This window comes from Aedes aegypti, chromosome 3 (genome assembly GCF_002204515.2).
Source record: "Aedes aegypti strain LVP_AGWG chromosome 3, AaegL5.0 Primary Assembly, whole genome shotgun sequence".
NCBI classification, from domain to species: Eukaryota; Metazoa; Arthropoda; class Insecta; order Diptera; family Culicidae; genus Aedes; species Aedes aegypti.
Window position 1 is genome coordinate 103296942 of NC_035109.1, and position 19659 is coordinate 103316600.

Genomic DNA, 19659 nt, shown 5'->3' on the forward strand with positions numbered 1-19659 from the left:
TCCTAACGGCTGGTAGTGTATGTTTAACGGTCAACTTCAGAAAGCTATATCTTCGCCGTTTCTCAACCGATTCTTCTCATTTTTTTCTGTGACGAACTACAAATTACCTCAATTTTTGAAAACTATTGGAAAAGTTGCGTGAAAACTATTAGTTCAAAAGTTACAGATAGGTTGAATTTTGACATAAAAAATGCACCGAGACGAAAAATGATGTAACAGACAAACTATGCATCGTATCTTTTCGGTGTCTTCAGCGCATTTGGTCCTTATCACTCAATGAAAAAATGCGCTGAAGGTACCAAGATGCTACGACGCGTAATTTGTCTGATACATCACTTTGTGTCGTGGTGCATTTTTTATGTCAAAATTCAACCTATCTGTAACTTTTGAATCAATATTTTTCACACAACTTTCATAATAGTTTTAAAAAATTGAGGAAATTTGTAGTTCGTCACAGGAAAAATGAAAAGAATCGGTTGAGAAACGGCGGAGATGTAGCTATCTGAAGTTGACCATTTTGTATGGGAAAACGGCTTTGGCGCATTTTACATGTCCGATACTGTACATGCAATATCCACAATAGTCGAAGTTTGACACCGTGGGACTGACTTGCGATTCACGGCAGTGTAGGTCAATATCCTATTTTATCCTAAATTCACTTATGTTAGATATTTCAAGAGTTTGATTCAATTTCTAAAGCGCGTTTGAAATCGCTTTCATGCACTTATGGAAGAGTTTTGGTCTTTTAACTTTATAAATAACCTCTTGAAATTCGTACAACACTCACCTCCTTATTCAGCACATTATCCACCATATAGTTAACAAAAAGCGAGAAGCAGCTCATGCATAGAAACGTACTCAACACGGCAATCCACAAGTTCTGCGAAAACGGCAGAATCGGTATGAGCCAACCGCTGAGCAGCCTCGGTTTGGGAGTGATACACGTAACTCCGGTTCTCGAGATCGGCTTCGACAGAGACAGATAGATGGATTCGTGATGCCATGAGTACAGGGCACCGACCCCAATGTCCGCCCGACGTTCCACGACAGCCCCGATAATGCCATTTCCTGTGCGGTTGTCGAAAATTTCGCCCCATTCCCCGGCTTCATCAAGCGAGATGTCCAAAGAGCAGTTGAACGTAGAGCAGAATTCCAAAAATATTCGGCTCTCGGTTCCATCGATGCTTAGCGTTGGTTTTTGCTCATAATTGGCATTGGATTCGTCGATTGAGCTGACTTCGTTCCAAATGGTGTAAGGATGATATTTGAACAATGCTAAGCGAAGGAAACGACCTTCCAAATCGTGTAACTTGTTTGGGAACAGATTATTCCCGTACTTGAATGTGCCAAGGGAAGGAACGAATCTATCCAGCAGGATCAGTTCATGGTGATGGTCTTGAGTGACGAATCTGTTAGTCATCAGATCTATTCGATCTTGGCCTTTGGGAATCAAAAGCAATAGCTGAGGAATATCATGAATGGCATCGTGTTGGAAAATCTGATCAGTTGCCATTTCACTGGTTTGGCTGTCGATAAGAATTATGATCTTTTTGTTGGAATGTTGTGTGATTGTTCTGTCATGAAGGAAATTGAAATCATCTAGGAACGTCTGGGATGCTTGTTGGGTTATAATGAAGGATTGGCAACCATTTTCAATGCTATCCATCATTGTTTGCTCACCAACTGTTGCTTGGTCTATCAAGATTGTTGAGTGTGGTGGCTTGTATCCGGATAAATAGTCATTTTCTGGCGCTCTGCTAATTATACAAGTGCAATAAACATTCATTAAATACCGTAAAGCTGAAAAACAAAAGTCAAATTTATTATTAAGGTTGTACATTAAATTGTTTCCTTTACCAATAATGTTGATTAGCGTCAACATCCCATCATCAATCGGATTTTCTGTGGGGTACAAAGAGCTAAGACTTAAGTTGGACATTGTCTTCTTTAATCAGGGAAGAGAGATATTCGGAAGACGTTTTTATAAACCTGTTTATGGCATATGCAAACCTGAATATTTTATTTTGTTCCATCAAGTTTCGCAATTTTATTGTAAACCCACCATTTTCCATGGTTTTCAGGACGGTTTAAAATTGTCTCTGGTCCGTTACAGCAATAATGGTGTACAAACAAAAATTATGGCTATAACGAATGTTTGCAATCAATTTTCGTTAATACGATAATGTTTCAATCGGTTGCTGCACATATCGATTACCATCTGTTTACTACGTATAATTGATTTATCATTGATACTGCGCATCAAATAGGTCCGTAAAAGTAGTGCAACGCCAGAGCAGATTAATTTCCACGATTGCAACTCCGACATTCCGTACTAGTGCAAAATGGAATATTTTTTTACTGGTCACGAAACTTAACATCTTCTTATTCTTTTCATTACGTCCTCAGTGGGACAGAGGCTGCGTCTGAGCACATAATACTTGATTTTTAGGGTTCCATTTGTATTGCAAGAAATATAAAATTTAGTGTTATAAGTCAATTGCGAACCTTTGCCTCATGGTGGGCGCAAAAGTTCGAACTAAATAAACGACAATGTTATATATCCATTTTGCGCTAAATCGTATTCCGAGATGGCAGCAACCTCTCAGATTTCAATGAAACTTACTGGTTGTGACCTTGATGAAATGTATCTGAACTATCTTTTAAAAAGGGCCAAACTTCTGTAGCCGTTTTTTTTTTCTCTACACAATGTAATGAAACAAAATATTCTCAGAATTCAATGAAGCTCAATAAGTTACTCAATTTTATCTAATCAGTTTACTTTAAATTATCGATAATTCCATATAAAAAGAATCCATGACGCATTTCTCACCACATTATATTCGGAGTGGGCAGTACTCTCTTAGAATACAAAAAAAATGGAAAGAGACCTCATCGAAAATAAAAACAAAACGCGTCATGTGAACTTATTATATGGAATTATTGATTATTTGAAGTTAACTGATTAGACAAAATTAGCACACTCATTGAGCTTCAGCCAATGAAAATAAATAAATGCCTCAAAGTTAACCTCTAAAATATTAACCCATTTTTATCTATAATAGTTTCAAAGAACACAACTACTTCTTAAATCTCCAAAGGATCGTAGCCAAATTCTTGCATTGTTGGTGACAGAACACGAAGTAAACCACAAAATAATATGTTGTAATCGTTGCCTTTCAAGTGTGAAGTATACCTGAGCAATTCTCGTTGAAACATGGCCGCCATCGGCACCCATCGTTACTTCTATGTCACTGATCACTATTGTAAATTTTGCACCCTATCGGACGCTACGATTTGTAATCGTCGCCAGTGAAACCGTCGTCAAAATCGTCGCCAGCCAAGCAACCGCTGTGAATTTGACGTTTCACCAGTCTTGCCAACACAAAGGCAAAGCACCTCCTTTGAATAGTTTGCTGACGACGATTTTTTCAGTCTGTTCGAAAGTTGGCGGCGCGTTTTGTTGTGAATGATACAGACAATAACATACGCTAAAACTAAAGGGTGGTCATTCAGGTTTTCTCAAATTGGTGGACCCCTCGTACACCAACTACCCGATTTTTACAAAATTATTGCACAATTATATCAAGATTTGTTACAAACAGCAAATTTTGTTTCATTTTTGTTAGTTGCACTTTGAGTTGATGGAGGAAATTAAAACATAAATTTAAAAAAACAGGTATAATAACAAAAGCTATTTTAAATTTGTTTCAAATTGAAATATAATTATAACAAAATTTGTTATAAAAAATATAGCAATTTATAATACTTATGGAAAATAACAAAATGAGTTATATTTTCGTTTGATTTGAAACATAATGAGTTATGTTTTTGTTTAAATTATAACATACTTTGTTTTTATTTTGTTTAGTGTAGAAGAAATAATGTTATAATTTTTGTTATTTAAACTACTAATCAGCAAAAATTATAACATATTTTTTTTAGAAAAAATGCGCTAACTGAGTAACAAAATTTGTTGTAAACCACTGGTCGGTTCGCGGATTGCCCAATTTTTGCAAAATATTAGTTGTTTCTTCACGTGATATGTTTCGTATTTCCCTTGGAACACATAGCAAACTTAGTGACAGCATACCGTTTTGATTCATATTACGGACAGCTTCAAATTCCGGACACTCTCGTTTGTATGGGAAACATTTCACACGAAATGTTTCAATTTTCGCCGTCCAAAAGTTCTCATTTTCGAGGCTCGTTTTATTAGGTTTTTTCCATGAATATCATTGTAAATTTATAATGCCCAACTACCTTAGACGTCTCTTAAGTGGTTGAACGATTTCAATTGATGATTTGGCTGTTCCATTAATGATTATCATGAGCTGTCCGTAATTCGAATCAAAGCGTCCGGAATATGAGGCAAAAGTGAGGGAGCGTCCGGAATAAGAATCATGAAAAGGCCACCCGTTTTGATTTATTTAAATTTATTCAAGTTACAGACGCGTATTCTTTACCCACCATCCGAAAGTTAAGGGCTTCCGACGCTCGATAACACTAAAAAATCATACAGAATGATTTATTTTGTATGGTCCAAGCTGGGTTATACTTCACTGAGGCCTTAAGTGTCCGTAATATGAATCAAAACGGTATAGAGAAAGGAAGAGCTTTCATCTGAAGCTCAAAAAAATTGGCGGCCATTTTAAATTTGACGGCCATATTGCATTTTGTTAGAAAATCGTTTCATTATCATTAGAGCACCGTTCGTTTTGAATTCTGAGATCACCATAAAAAAGCTGAGAAAAAACTGAGACAGACTACAAAAACTAGGTGAGCAATAGTATTTACCGTATTTTTGAACCCCTATAGGCCTGAGTGAAAGAAAAATAACTATTTTTCCAATTATCATCCCTTATGATTTCACCAGATTCCGCAAAATTCTCGCTAAGAATTTTTCGTGAAATTATTTAGGTGTCCACCAAGTTCTAGAAGCTCTTCTGAATTTTTGTATAAAAGCTTTAGCCAAAGTGTATTGAATGCATGAAGGAAACCATTATTTGAAGATCAAAAATAGAAACACAAAAATATTATTGTATTTTTTTGTTCGTTGGATGTCAAGGTCAGCGTTTTTTTGGTATGATTCATATGTGTTTTCCTTCCTTTGCTGGGATTCGAACCCAAGATGTTTTCGATGACGCCTATCCTCCGGACCATGAATGCGTCATTTCTTGGCCGGGAAAATTGTGCAACTTCAAGCAGCGCCCTTTCGTTGCCAGTGGTAAATATTGTTGATTTCACTCCAAGTTGGGTCATCACAAGTGTGTAAGCTCCCTCAAAGTGTGTTAGCAGGGTTACGCCGAATCATGACAATGTTTTATGTGCACTTATTCCTTGTGGTTCAAGGAACAAGTGCAACGAATACGGTGAGATGATCCGTTGCAAGCGTGCATTCTTATCATACTTTTTCTGCACTCTACAAATTTCGGGATAGTTCAGTTTGGGGTGAAGTGCGCAATAAGTTTGTGGACACGACTGTTGCACTTCCAAGTTTACCGCGGCTGTCGCTCTTTTGCTGTTCATATTTTGTTTTATTTTTATTGTGTGGGGCTAAAACGGTTGCTCATCTTCAAGCTTCATGTATTGTTTTAGCATCATGCTACATTGAGTCGTCGATAGGTGTGTGGTGTACGCACGAGCCTTTCAATCGTAAAGTTTTTGGTTCAATTCCAGGTTGTTGCAACTTTTTTTTGTTTTCAAATTCTGGTTTCTCATGAGACAAATCTACGAATTTCAACCAGATTTCTTGTGGCGAGTTTTAATAAGAGGTATCTAAGTATTTGTGTAGTCTATTTGCCTGAGTGAATGAAGAATCGACGATAAATACTGCATTGAAGTCTTGCCGTTTTTGTTGCGACGAAGCATTGAGTAAGATGATGCAATGAAGCATTGAGCGGTGACCGTATATCACCCATTAATACACATTTCATTGCTACAATAAAGCAATGCTACATTGCATTCATAAAATGGAATGAAAGCAAGGGTAACCAATATATTTTGGACCCCCTGGTCCATTTTCCTGAAAAATTTCCCAGATTCAATCGAAAGACCAACTCAATTTGCATGCCATTTGCAAAGATAGGACTTGCATCAACCGTTTGTTCATAGAAAATGTGTTTATTTTATCTGAAATTAATTTAATTTAATCGGTTCATCCATGCAACCGTTACAACACGTTACACACAGAAATTGAAGCCGTCATAAATTTTCCAAATGTAAACAAAAACTTGTTTCATTTTTCTGAACTAAAAGCGTACAATTTCTTCGGTTTTCCTTTGTCAATCGTTTGATTAGACTATGGACAAACATATTCTACAACCAGTGTCGTAGAGTTTGTCGCCAAACGATAAAAAATGCCGGTGGTCCAAAACATATACTTTGGGGGTCCAAAATGTATTGGTGTGCCCAAAATAATGAAAAACAGTGCATCACAATTCAATTTTTTTCGACGTGTTTTGGATCCTACATGACCGTATGGGCATCTTTATCTCGTAGAGCAAGTTTTTCTCTACATTTTGGGATGTTCTTGGATTTGGTCACGCGGTGCAATTAATTAATTGGGACGAAAAACTAAAATCACTTCCTTATGGGGTCCAAAATACGACCGTTACCCTATTGCAGAATAAAATCAATGATGCATTGCACTCGTTGAATTAAAATTAAAATTCGATAATACCTTAACGCTTGTGGTTACTTGGAATCATTCTGGTACCAACTCAGCGTTATAAAAAATCTTATTTAATAACCTGTTTTATAGCTAGTTAAGCCGAAAAGCAGGGTTGTTTCTAGCAAGGACCTGGGAGGGAGGCACCGATACTACACACGAAATTGGATACAATTGTTTTCCAAATTGCAAGATAACTCCAGTTTGCCAACGACAATCAAGGCAGGCTTAGTAAAAATCGCTAGTTTTTATATGTTGTGTACCTTCGATCTTTCTGGACAAACATTGAAAATGGTCATAGTTTTCTATGCGTTTTATTTTCAGTTTTAATGAAAACAGTAAAAAGAGCCTTAGGGATGGTACACAAATTATGTCACGCTAAATTTCGACTTTATTGACCCCTCCCCCCTTTTGTCACGTTTTTTTGTATGAGTCCTTCGAAAATTTTGTGAGGCTTGTCACGCTTGGCTTGACCTTCTCCCCCCCCCCCCTTTGGAGGTGACGTAATTTGTGCATGACCCCTTATTCCAATACGTAACATTCAATTAGAATAAACGGTGCTCTCGTGACGTTACTTCTAAATGTGCATAAATTGATTCTAATTCGATTTTTGCTACTTTTGATGAAATACAAAAATGAACTTAGGCTAATCACGCGCTTTTATCATGTTTGTTCATTGTTTATGATCCGGGCTCACAGTGACAGTTCGTGACAGAAAAATCTCGGCTCAATGTGACGAAGAGAAATGCCGTATTGGTTTCTCCCTCCCAGGTAAGGACGTAACGCCTGGAAAAAGAAGAATAAGAAGAAAAGTAAGCGTAACGGTAGCATTTAAATTCAACATGTTGAGTGCTAACAAAGTTAAATTCTCATTATACTAATTAAAACCAACATGGCGTCAAAATCCAAGATGGCAGCCGGATTTTTCGCTGTTATTGATATTCTTATTCCTCAGTCGACTCGAAAAAAAACACCAAGGATTGGAAACTTGTTTCTTTGTTGAACAAAAAATAATATTTGTGTTGATTGCACTCACTATTAACGTCAAAATCATTGAACATGATTTAGAATAACATTGATGTCATAGGGTAAATCCCTAGTTTTTGTATCTTATTGTTTTTTTTTCAGCTTTCTGAAGGAGATCTCAGAATTCAAAACGAGCGGTGCGGTAATGGTGAAAAACAACGATTTTTCGAAATGGCCGCCCATTTTTTTTGCTCTAAATGAAAGCTATATCCGTCCTCTATACGCTGCCACTAACGTGTTCCAAGGGAAATATGAAACATATCACGTTGAGAAACACCTAATATTTTGCAAAAAAATGGCTTTTTCGCAAACTGTTTAGCTAGCTGACGTACGAGGGGTCCACCAATTTGAGAAAACCGAAACGATCACCCTTTAGTTTTAGCATATGCTTGCGATCAGTGACATAAAATTGGAATTCTAACGATGGGTGCCGATGGCGGCCTGGTTTCAGATAGAAGTTCGTGAACCATAACAGTTCGTGGCACATCGTAATCGGAGAGCCCTATGAATGTTGATATCTACTCTCTCGTATGGTACGAGGCAAGAGGGCGTTCAAGTGCAGCAACTTTCACATACTACAACGGTATCGAGTCATTCGTGCAATTTATGTTTTGTTTGGAAATGGTAATAACTTTCATATTTTGTGGTAATGCTACCTTAAACAACTTAATTATAGTCGCCTCTCCACATCTCGATATCGAAGGGACCATCGAGATAGGGAGAAATCGAGAAAACGAACTTAAATTTAATGAACAATAGATTGAAAATCACTCCATTACTAGGAAAATAATAAACAAACAAATTTCATTTCGAGTTTCCAAATTGTTTTGAATCGCTCAAATCTGGTCTAGTAACCTTTGGTAATGTTCATATCGACATATGGAGAGAAAATTGGGAACAGAGTATCAACAGGAGCACATCGAGATATAGAGATATCGAGATAAGGATGACATCGAGATATGGAGAGAGAAATCGTATGCAGAATGAAGGGACCGAAGCAATCATCGACATAGGGAGAGATATCGAGATGTAGAACATCGAGATGTGGAGAGTCGACTGTATAAAAAATCTGTTACTAGGAAAATTAAAAACAAACTAACGTCATTTTGTCTGCGCAAATTGTATTGAATCACTAAAATCTAGTCTACTAACCTTTGATAATAGGCATATCAACATACGGAGAGAAAATCGGGAATGAATATCACATCGAGGTGGGGAGATATCGAGATATGCTGGATATCGAGAAATGGAGAGTGAAAATGTATGCAGAATGAATGGACCGAAAAAATCATTGACACAGGGCGAGATGTAGAACATCGAGATGTGGATAGTCGACTGTTTTATCGATTAGATCATCGAACATCCCTTTGGCTGCAAACATAGCACAGGAAATGGAATGTATTCGCCTCTGTTTCTTGATCACAATGAGAGTTTATCAGTGAATGTTACAAGTGGTGGTGGCACACATTGATCGGCGCCAAACAGTGGGTGGTCTTTGTCTGTTTTCTTTTCTTTCGTGGCTCGTTTTCTTCTACGAACGATAAATGTCATGCGTGTTGTGTGAACGCAGGCGGATAAATGGGATAAAATTATGGCTCGTGTGATCGTTATGATCGTTAAATTTTCAATTTTTTTTTCTATACAATGATAGTTCGACTGAAAATTACAATTTTTACGTCAGACAACAACAAAAAAAAATATTTTTTTTCCAAATCTCTATCAATTTCCATGGTTTTTGGAAAGGAGCTGTTTTACTTCAATAATATTCGAACCAAAATTACATTTATAATATCTGTTCTGAGTTTAGCTAGCAAGCTTGAAAAGAAGCTTTTGACCCACCTTACTCTATATTTTGTGCCAAGAATATGAGAATTTTCTCCAAACCAAACTCGAATCGTTCCATATCATTTCAACCATGAAGCAAAAGTATCTTACTCGGACAGGAGGTGTGAAATCAGAGCTACGTTTTTTTACTTCTTTAGAAATATTAATCCAACGAGTGGTCATTTAAAATCTGAATTAATTAAAAAAGCCTTGGAAAAACCATTGACCACACTAACCGGATGTCTGAATTGGTCATTTTTTTGTGCAAATAGGCAGGACATACTTTTTATAAATTCATTTTTCTCTAAAGACACTAGCGATTTATTGTAATACTTCTGAATCCATTCTCATTTTTAGTGCCCACCCGTTATAACTATTAATTATCACACTGCAAGTAAGGCAAACATCGCGTTGATTGCTTTGTAAACGATAAAATGTTGCATGCACTTGTGAATGAAAGTGATTATTCCACTCGTTGGATCATTGTCATTGAAAGCATACAATGTACAACTTGACAAGTCAGAGTAGAACTTCAAGTTCAATAATTTTAAACACTTTGCGTAAGAAAAGAACGTTTTTTCAAAGGCTTTGAATTCATTAAACCATTTTTCTAGTGGCTCTTCTAGGAATTCAGCCGTACACCGTGTGCTATCTACGATATGAGGAATTTACTGACGCCTTGTTCAATCATCCTTCAATGATGTTCTTCAAGGACCTATATAATACGAATCTTTTACCATTTGTGGAGCAGGGCTGCTCTGCTTTTATCGTAAACCTAAGCGTAGCATTGTCGTTTCTTGATTTCTTTATAGAAACACATGATCATGCATTATACTGCAATTCTGAGAAAGTGATAATTTTCAACGATATCACTGAGCATCGTCAGTTAGCTGATATCCAACATCATCCGGCTATTCGAGAAATGTCGGTCGTGATTGCGATTTTGGTTGAACAAAATTCGTCCTCGATCTGGACTGTTGGCACAGAGGGCATATCAAAAATGAGCGAGTATACACATGGAAGCGTTTCTTTGGTTTTTCATGACGTGGAGTTTCCGAACTACATCAATCTCATTAATGGAAAATCGTTAAAAATGGATACGTTCGAAGTGATGCCGGTTGTTAAATTAGTTCCGGAGAAAAATGGAAATGTTTTCTATAGAAACGAAACGTACATTTTAGATGGTTTGAAGATTTTAGAAGATTGAAGCCGGTTTGCAGCAGTACGAAGAGTTAGTGTTGGCGAAGAAATACTTGAGCTACAAGGTGCAGATCGAGATCGAGCACTCGAGGGATCAGCTAGAGAAGCGACCCAGTGCGTTGGGGTTTGCCGATGTGTATGGGATATTGGTTTTGCTGTTGGCGGGATTGGGACTTTCGGGTGCAGTGTTTATCGTTGAACTTGCGTGGTTCAAATTTCGACAGGATTTGTATGATTAAATTGTTAGAAATCGTTTTGAGGGAAAATTCCGTTTTTTTTTGTGTAGAATTCGTATGATGACAGCCTCCCGACGAATTAATTCTCTTTGGAAAAGCATGAAGTTAGCATTGGCTGCACACACGATTAAAAGGAAAATGGGTACTAGGGATTTGTCATATTTTTGAAGTCGATCTTTATGTATTGCTTCTACATTTATAAGGTTACATCACCGAATGAAATTAATAATAAATATGAAAATTTATTGGCTTTTTTCGGTGAATACAATGTTTCTACTCAGAGTCTCCCTTTTCACAGGATAGAATCGCAAGCGAGCGACGTGAGAAATCCATCTTGTCATTTCATTACTTTCGTTACTCCCTTTCACTCTGAGTATAGGTATTGTATTCACCGAAAAGAAGCCAATAAATTTTCATAATAATTGTATTGCTTGTGCAAATCCGGAGTGTGACCAAATCAGGAGCAGCTTGAAACAGTGGCTGTTCCCCATATCATCATAGGAGAATTGAACGCTCAGGCTGGCCAGGAGGAGTTCAGATCGACGATGGGAAAGCTCAGCGCCCACCGGCTGACGAACGAGAACGGCCTACGACTGATAGATTTCGCCACATCCAAGAATATGACCATTTGTATCCCCTATTTCCAGCACAGCTTCCCATATCTTCACACCTGGAGATCACCTCAGCAGACAGACTCGCCAATCGACCACGTTTTGATCTATGGATGGTATGATAACCGACGTCAGAACCTATCGTGGCGATAACATTGACTCCGATTACTACCTGGTGATTGTGAAACTGCGTCCGAAACTATCCATTATCAACGATGTATGGTACCGACGCCCACCTCGGTACAATCTATTGTGACTGAAACAACCAGATGTCGCCAATGCGTACGCGCAGCATCTTGAGGCAGCGTTGCCGAATGAGGGCGAGCTCGATAGGGCCTTCTTGAGGACTGCTGGAGGAGAGTCAAAGCAGCCATTAACGACGCTGCTGAAAGCATTGTCGGATATGTGGAACGGAGTTCAAGAAACGATTGGTTCGACGAGGAGGTTTTGAAGAAAAAGAATGCAGCATGAGCTGCAATGCTGCAGCATGCTACGCGGAGAAACGTGAAAGGATGAAGACTGAAGCGGAAACAGCCAACCCCTCTATGCCGGGACAAAAAGCGCCGCATGGAAGAGGAAGAGTGCCAAGAGATGGAGTTGCTGTACCGTTCTTTAGAAACGCGGAAGTTCTATCAGAAGCTCAGCGCATCCCGCAAAGGCTTCGTGCCGCGAGCTGAAATGTGCAGGTATAAGGATAGGAGCATTTTGATGGACGGACGCGAGGTGATCGAAAGGTGGAAGCAGCACTACTATGAACACCTGAATAGCGCAGAGAACACAGGCACAGAAGGTCAGGACAGCGAAGGCGATGGCTACATAAGCACAGCGGACTGTGGAAATCAACCAGCTCCCACGATGGGGAAGTTAAGGATGCCATTCAACAACACATACACCCTTATACCAAAAACCGAACACTTGGTTTTTGTATGGCGATTCAGTTGAAATGTTTCGCTGAAATATTTCATAAAATAACCAGGAAATGGCTGTCAATTGCAATTCAATTTAAACATATTTTAGACCTCGGAAGTAGTGATGATTCTCTAGTTCGAGGTCAGTAAGACTAGCCCAGATAAATTTATTTGCGAAAATATTCATTTGAATTAGATTTATTCGTGCTGTTCGGAATTTGAATCAAGGTGTTCGGAATATTAGACAGAATGAACACAGTGTTCGGCATTTGAAACAAAATGTTATTGCATACTTTTTCGTAAAAACAATTCTAAACAAGTTCAAATCAACATTTTTATCAGTACGTCCAACTGCCAACAGTTAGACTTTGCGAAGAAATTAAAATTTTCACCAATATCATCTAATTTATGCTCATGAGATGCATTTAAAGTCACTGTTGGCCTTAAGTGTTCGGAATATGAGTCAAAACGGTATACAATGTGGCTCGGATCATCTGCCAGCCACAGTTGCTCGCTGTCACTATCAACGCTTAAAATTTGCTGATTTGTACAGCCGACTGCGATACGACTCAGATCAATCTATATCACATCAACATCATGGTGTCTACTCCATCACCAGTGCATTGATGGCGATAGGCTATTGATATCACTGATGGTTTAAGTTTAGCCTTAGATTAATCAAATAAAATGGCAATTTATCAGTACGATATTTTTTATAGTGCTACACATCGTTTAAAACTACAGTGCTGTTCTGAATAATAGCAGCGCATGTCGATTTTCATACAAAATGCTCAACTTTGGCATGCTGTAGTTTTGTTCCCTTTCAAGCAATCGAGCTGAAATTTTCTCCACAGAACTACAAATATGATCAATTTTGTAACTACAAAATTTCAGTTTTTTCTGAGCCCCTGCCGAAAAGTGAGACAATAGGTGAAATTTTTCGAAAAAATAGCAGTTTATCATTTTGAAATTTTTCTTCTACAAATATTTTAAACATTTTCGGTTTAGGTGTAGGTTTGATAAGTAGGAGGAGATTGTTCCAATGGTAAGTGATATACAATTTAAAACTATAATGTCAAGCCGAAATTCATTTTTTTTGAAACTGCTATTATTTCGAACAATTTAGTATCTCACTTTCCGGCAGGGGCTTAGAAAATTTTAAAATTTTGTGTTTACAAAATTGGGCATATTTGTAGTTCTCGATTGCTTGAAAGGAAACAAAACTACAGCATGTCAAAGTTGAGCATTTTGTATGAAAATCGACATGCGCTGCTATTATTCAGAACAGCACTGTATATGTTGGTCACTGAAAAACATTAATAGCATGGATAATTACCACGTGATCACTCATTCTGCAGTGATTATGATCTAGAGTGCGATGTCCCATCACTACTGTTGGTTGTCAAATCAAAGTGATATCGATAATCCATCAGCTGATATGATTGATATTAAGCAACTCTGCTGACAGCTATCGAAATATATATATGGCAATATCAGAATTTCGTTAGTGCTAATCAAAAGTTAGAACTCCAGTCCATTGACAGTCAAATATTGCACTCCAACTATTACATGCTTTACAGACGTGAATGTTTGAAACCAACATTATTCGTCTATAACGTTGAAGTTATTGCATCACTGTGCATATGGTCTTATGCACCGATAGAACCGAATCCAAGCGGTCCAAGATTTTTGACACTAGAACGGGCCTGAGAGAGACTCGCGAAGAGGAAAAATATCAACGTCATATGCAGCCCAGATTCCGCTGTCACGAAACGTCAACTGCAGCCCACCGTTTTTATGGCTGCAAAAGTGAAAAGTATTGTATTCACAATAAACTGTCATTAAAAACCACAGTCGGGGGAGCACTTTTTTCCAAAGTTGCTGATAAATCTAAACACAAGATTAGTTATTTTAAATGTCTGCAACGTGTGCTGGCATGAAATTTCACTCAAAAGGCTATTCATGATTCAGTGTGATGCAAACGCAATCATTTTTTGCTGTGATGTTCATGTGAAAGCTTGAACGGCTTGCGCATGATTGGTACAAACACAAAGTGGAATAAGAAAAAACTCAGCAATCACAGAAAAAGAAGACCGTCTTCGCGAGTCTCGTCTCAGGAACGGGCCAGAATACCTGTGGAGCATACGGAAGCGTGCCCGCTCGAATGTCACAATTCTTGGACCAAGTGAGTTCAGCAAGGGAGGGTCTGTACTGCTACCTCAACGTGACGCTGGTTCTAAAAAGCGAACATCCATACAAAAATACGATCAAACAATGGTGAAGGCGTAATCAATTTTCTCGAACATTCATTTTAGGAATTTAGTAGAATTTTCTGATTAAAATGGCTACTGCAGTGCGCGCGTAGTAAATAACTGCTTGCAAACAATATCTTTTAAGCGCATTTATTACCTGTAATTTTGCGAATATTTTTTTTTTACTTTTACACGTTAAGCCATAAAACTGGTTCTGGACTTAGGTATTCATTTTTACTCTCATTTGACAGCCGCCCTTCACCTTCGGAGTTCAGTTCATGGATGGATAAGTCAATTGGTCGGGTTTTTCGTTCTTCATTCCCTTCAAAAGATCATCTTTTTCATTCGACGGCTAGAAAACATGTGTTTTCTTCTTTTAGCCTTCAATAAATGGTGTCAAGGTTCATCTAAAAATGTAAGGAGCATTGCATTCGAAACAAGTGATTGTTGCTCGACTCGATAGTAAGTATCCATTGTTTTGATCTAGACAGATCAATTTCTTATTGGTTGTTTCCTTGATGTTTCGCACATAAAAGCAATTTCCAGCTAATAAGTTTTTTTTTGTTTGCGGAAATATCTCCTTAAGTTGATCATCGTTTTCGAAGATACCAAATTTTTCATCACTGGACTTCAATATAGGCGAATAAAATATTTGCCGACTAGCGCCATCATGAGAATGACTTCCGTAATAAGAAGGATTTAGGCGCATAGCGTTCTTTGGATTTAATCAGTGGACTGATATATAAGCGAACAAAATTTGTGCACAGTAGTGCCATTTAGGTGATTTCCGAAGTAATAAGTTTCCAGGCGAATAGGTCTCATTTAGTTCTTCAACTTTCAACTTTGTCAAAGACACTAACTTTGTATCCAATCACTGGATTGAGATAAAAGCAAATAAAATGTTTGTCTACTAGCGCCACCTTGAAAGAGTTTTTCAAACTACTATGTTTCTGGGCGAATAGATCCCATTTAGTTGAACACTTTTGTCGAAGACACCAATTTCGAATCTCATCGCTGGACTGAGATATAAAAAAAAATTTGACCACTAGCGCCACCTTGTGAGTGTTTTCCGAACTAATAAGGTTCTAGGCGAATAGGATTCATTTAGTTGTTCAATATTGTCCAAGATAGATAGATAAAATCTTTGCCCACTAGCGCCATCTAGTGAATGTTTTCCAAACTACAAAGTTTTCGGGTGAATAGATCTTATTCAGTTGAACACATTTGTCGAAGACACCAATGCTGTATCTCATCATTGAACTGAGATATGAACAATCATAATGTTCGACCACTAGCGCCATCTTTTGAATGTTTCCCGAACTAATAAGGTTTTAGGCGAATAGGTCTCATTTAGTTGATCAACTTTATCGAAGACACCAATTTTGTATCTTATAATTGGACTAAGATATAAGCAAATAAAGTTTTGGCTCACTAGCGCCATTTTGGGAGTGTTTTCAGAATTTATAAGGTTCTATGCAAATAGGTTATATATAGTTGTTCAACTTTGTCGAAGACATCAATTTTGTATCTCATTGCTGGACTAAGATATAAGCAAATAAAGTTTTGGCTCACTAGCGCCATCTTGGGAGCGTTTTCCGAATTTATAAGGTTCTATGCGAATAGATATTATTGAGTTTTTCAACTTTGTTGAAGACACCATTTTTGTATCTCATAATTGGACTAAGATATAAGCTAATAAAGTTTTGGCTCACTAGCACCATCTTGGGAGTATTTTCCGAATTTATAAGGTTCTATGAAAATAGGTATTATTTAGTTGTGCATAAGACACCATTTTTGTATCTCATAATTGGACTACGATATAAGCAAATATTTTTTTTGCTCACTAGTGCCAACTTGGGAGTGTTTTCCGAATTTATAAGGTTCTATGCAAATAGGTATTATTTAGTTGTTCAACTTTGTCGAAGACACCAATTTTGTATCTCATCGCTGGACTGAGATATAAACGAAACAAATATTTGTACGTCGGAAAGTTGTTTCATATGTTGCTTATATATGCAACATTTGTTGGCTTCTGTGCGCCACCTGGTGAGTTAATTCTGAATTAAAATAGTTACCAAGTGGAAGTCAGCAGTCCTGTGATCAACTTCGCAGGAGACAGTTTCCTCGTAAACCTGTTTATTTTCAAGATATTTGCACTACAAGTACTGTCCTATTTATAGGATGCTGGGCGTTCGGGGCTTCTGTCCTATTTTAAGGACGCTGGGCGGATATGGGTTAAAGTGTTATTCCTCGGTAATTGGCGCACTCCAGTCGATGCCTTTTTCATGTACAAAGGGCAAATTTGACCTTCCAACCAGCTAGTAGGCATTAATGCTTCCTCCCATGTCTTCGAAAGACACGGTGAAGGAGTTCGTGCAGCTGCTCAATTCCGTGTTTGAGAAGTTTGGCCAGGAGGTCGACTTTCCCAGCAGCCTTCTTGTTATTTTTTTACAAGGGGGGAAACTGCAAACAGATCCCCTGAGAAGGTAACACAGGTAATGCGGGGATTACGCACCAACGACGACCCGCTAAAACCAGCCTATGCACTGTTCTTGAGCAATTCTTTTTGACTGCTTTTCAGCACTCTTTTCGGTGCTGAAAACTAGAAATTTTCAGTACTGTTTTGTATGGCTTCAACTAAATATCCCACCCTCTTCCACCACAGCATCTGTTTCTATATCCGATGTGCAATCTGCGCCGCGCCGTCTTACTTGTTCTGTCATCCAATAGGGAATATAGATCTGTATGCTGTGATCGAAAAAATCTGTGACATTTCTTGATACCGTTTTGATTCATATTACGGACAGCTTCAAATTCCGGACACTCTCGTTTGTATGGGAAACATTTCACACGAAATGTTTCAATTTTCGCCGTCCAAAAGTTCTCATTTTCGAGGCTCGTTTTATTAGGTTTTTTCCATAAATATCATTGCAAATTTATAATGCCCAACTACCTTAGACGTCTCTTAAGTGGTTGAACGATTTCAATTGATGATTTGACTGTTCCATTAATGATTATCATGAGCTGTCCGTAATTCGAATCAAAGCGTCCGGAATATGAGGCAAAAGTGAGGGAGCGTCCGGAATAAGAATCATGAAAAGGCCACACGTTTTGCTTTATTTAAAATTATTCAAGTTGCGGACGCGTATTCTTTACCCACCATCCGAAAGTTAAGGACTTCCGACGCTCGATAACGCTAAAAAATCATACAGAATGATTTATTTTGTATGGTCCAAGCTGGGTTATACCGTTTTGTCTCAAATTCCGAACAGACTCATATTCCGAACACTCCGTTTTTGTATGGCGATTCGGTTGAAATGCTTCGGTGAAATATGTCATCAAATAACCAGGAAATGGCAGTCGATTGCAATTCAATTTGAACGTCTTTAAATGTATTTTATACCTCGGGAGTATTGATGATTCTTTAGTTCAAGACCAGTAAAACTAGCTTGAATAAATTTATTTGCAAAATTATTAATTTGAACACGCTTTATTCGTGCTGTTCGGAATTTGAATCAAGGTGTTCGGAATATGAGACAGAATGAACGCAGTGTTCGGCATTTGAATCCAAATGTTGTTCCATACTTTTACGTTAAAACAATACTAAACAAGTTCAAATAAACATTTTTATCAGCACACTACACAGCTAACAGTTAGGCTTTCCGAAGAAATTAAAACTTTTACAAATATCAGTTAATTTTTGCCTGCCAGATGCATTTGAAGTCATTGCTGACCTTAAGTGTTCGGAATTTGAGTCAAAACGGTACTTCACTGAGGCCTTAAGTGTCCGTAATATGAATCAAAACGGTACTACTGTATCACAGCCTACGCGATTGAAAAATACTGAAGTTAGCAAACCACGGATGTATGTCCTCGTGAGTTCTCTTGAAGTGTATGTTTGTGCTTTTGGCAATATTCCAGGTAAAATTTTGTTTTTGTAATAGCAAAAAAATGTTGTATGCAACTCGTTGCAAAACTCGATTTTTTCGTTGGTTAGATGTACAACTGGTGCTGAAAAAAACAACTTGTCCATTTTGTATACAAAACAGCCAATGCGTAGTTTATTCTGTCCAGTACGATTTACAGTATTGAGAATTAGGGGCCTTCCTTAGCGGAGAGGTTTTAGTCCGTGGTTACAAAGCAACGCCATGTTGAAGGTATCTGGGTTCGATTCCCGGTCGGTCCAGGATTTTTTCGTAATGGAAATTTTCGTGACCTTTCTGGGCACAGAGTATCATTGTATCTGCCACACGATCGATATACGAATGCGAATATGGCAACTTTGACAAGCAAACATTCTCAGTCAATAACTGCTAAAGTGCTCATAAAAACACTAAGCTAAGAAGCAGGCTCTGTTCCAGTGAGGACGTTATGCCAAGAAAAAGAAGTAGTACTGAGAATCTATAATAATAATAATATTTTTTTTTCAATTCTTTCAGTTGGTGGCCTTATCGTCTCCACTTTCGAGAACTCATTACGAAAACATTCAATAATTTATGAACCGTGAATTACAGAAACTGCAATCAGCAACTCGTGTGGTTTGTAGACGACAACAGTGTCTCGTGATTAAAATTCTCTATATTTCGTTAACGTTTGTTTGACATTAATCGTCTTTATCAATTTCTTAAAATCACCCTTTCGAACCCGGTGGAATGGAAACATCTTTCGCTCGTTTGCTTGAGATGTACTCGATCAACGATGAGCTGAATGGTAGTCAAGAACTGTTGTGCTTATGATTGATAATGAAATGCAGTCGATGATGAGGCAGTTCAGAGACAGTTCTGTCCTAGAATTATGATCAATGACTATGGTAAAAGTATTGAGTAGTGTCGCTATGTTGAATAATGAACGGTATGAACAAAAAAAATAAATTTAAAGTTTTCAAGAACTTCGCATTCGACACAAATGTTGAAAAACGATCTTAAGCTTCGTAAG

General features: G+C 37.8%; 1 protein-coding gene across 2 annotated transcripts in view; it reads right to left on the reverse strand.

Annotated features, from left to right (window-relative positions):
* The window catches only part of LOC5579277 (forkhead box protein I1), a 93876-nt gene extending 91881 nt beyond the window's left edge, over positions 1-1995 (reverse strand). For both annotated transcript variants that reach the window (XR_002501681.1, XR_002501682.1), the window contains exons 1-2: positions 1858-1995; positions 788-1800 (exon numbers count right to left, since the gene is read on the reverse strand). The gene's annotated coding sequence lies outside the window, so the exon portion shown is untranslated. The remainder of the gene's footprint in view (positions 1-787; positions 1801-1857) is intronic.
* Between the last annotated feature and the right edge of the window lie 17664 nt (positions 1996-19659).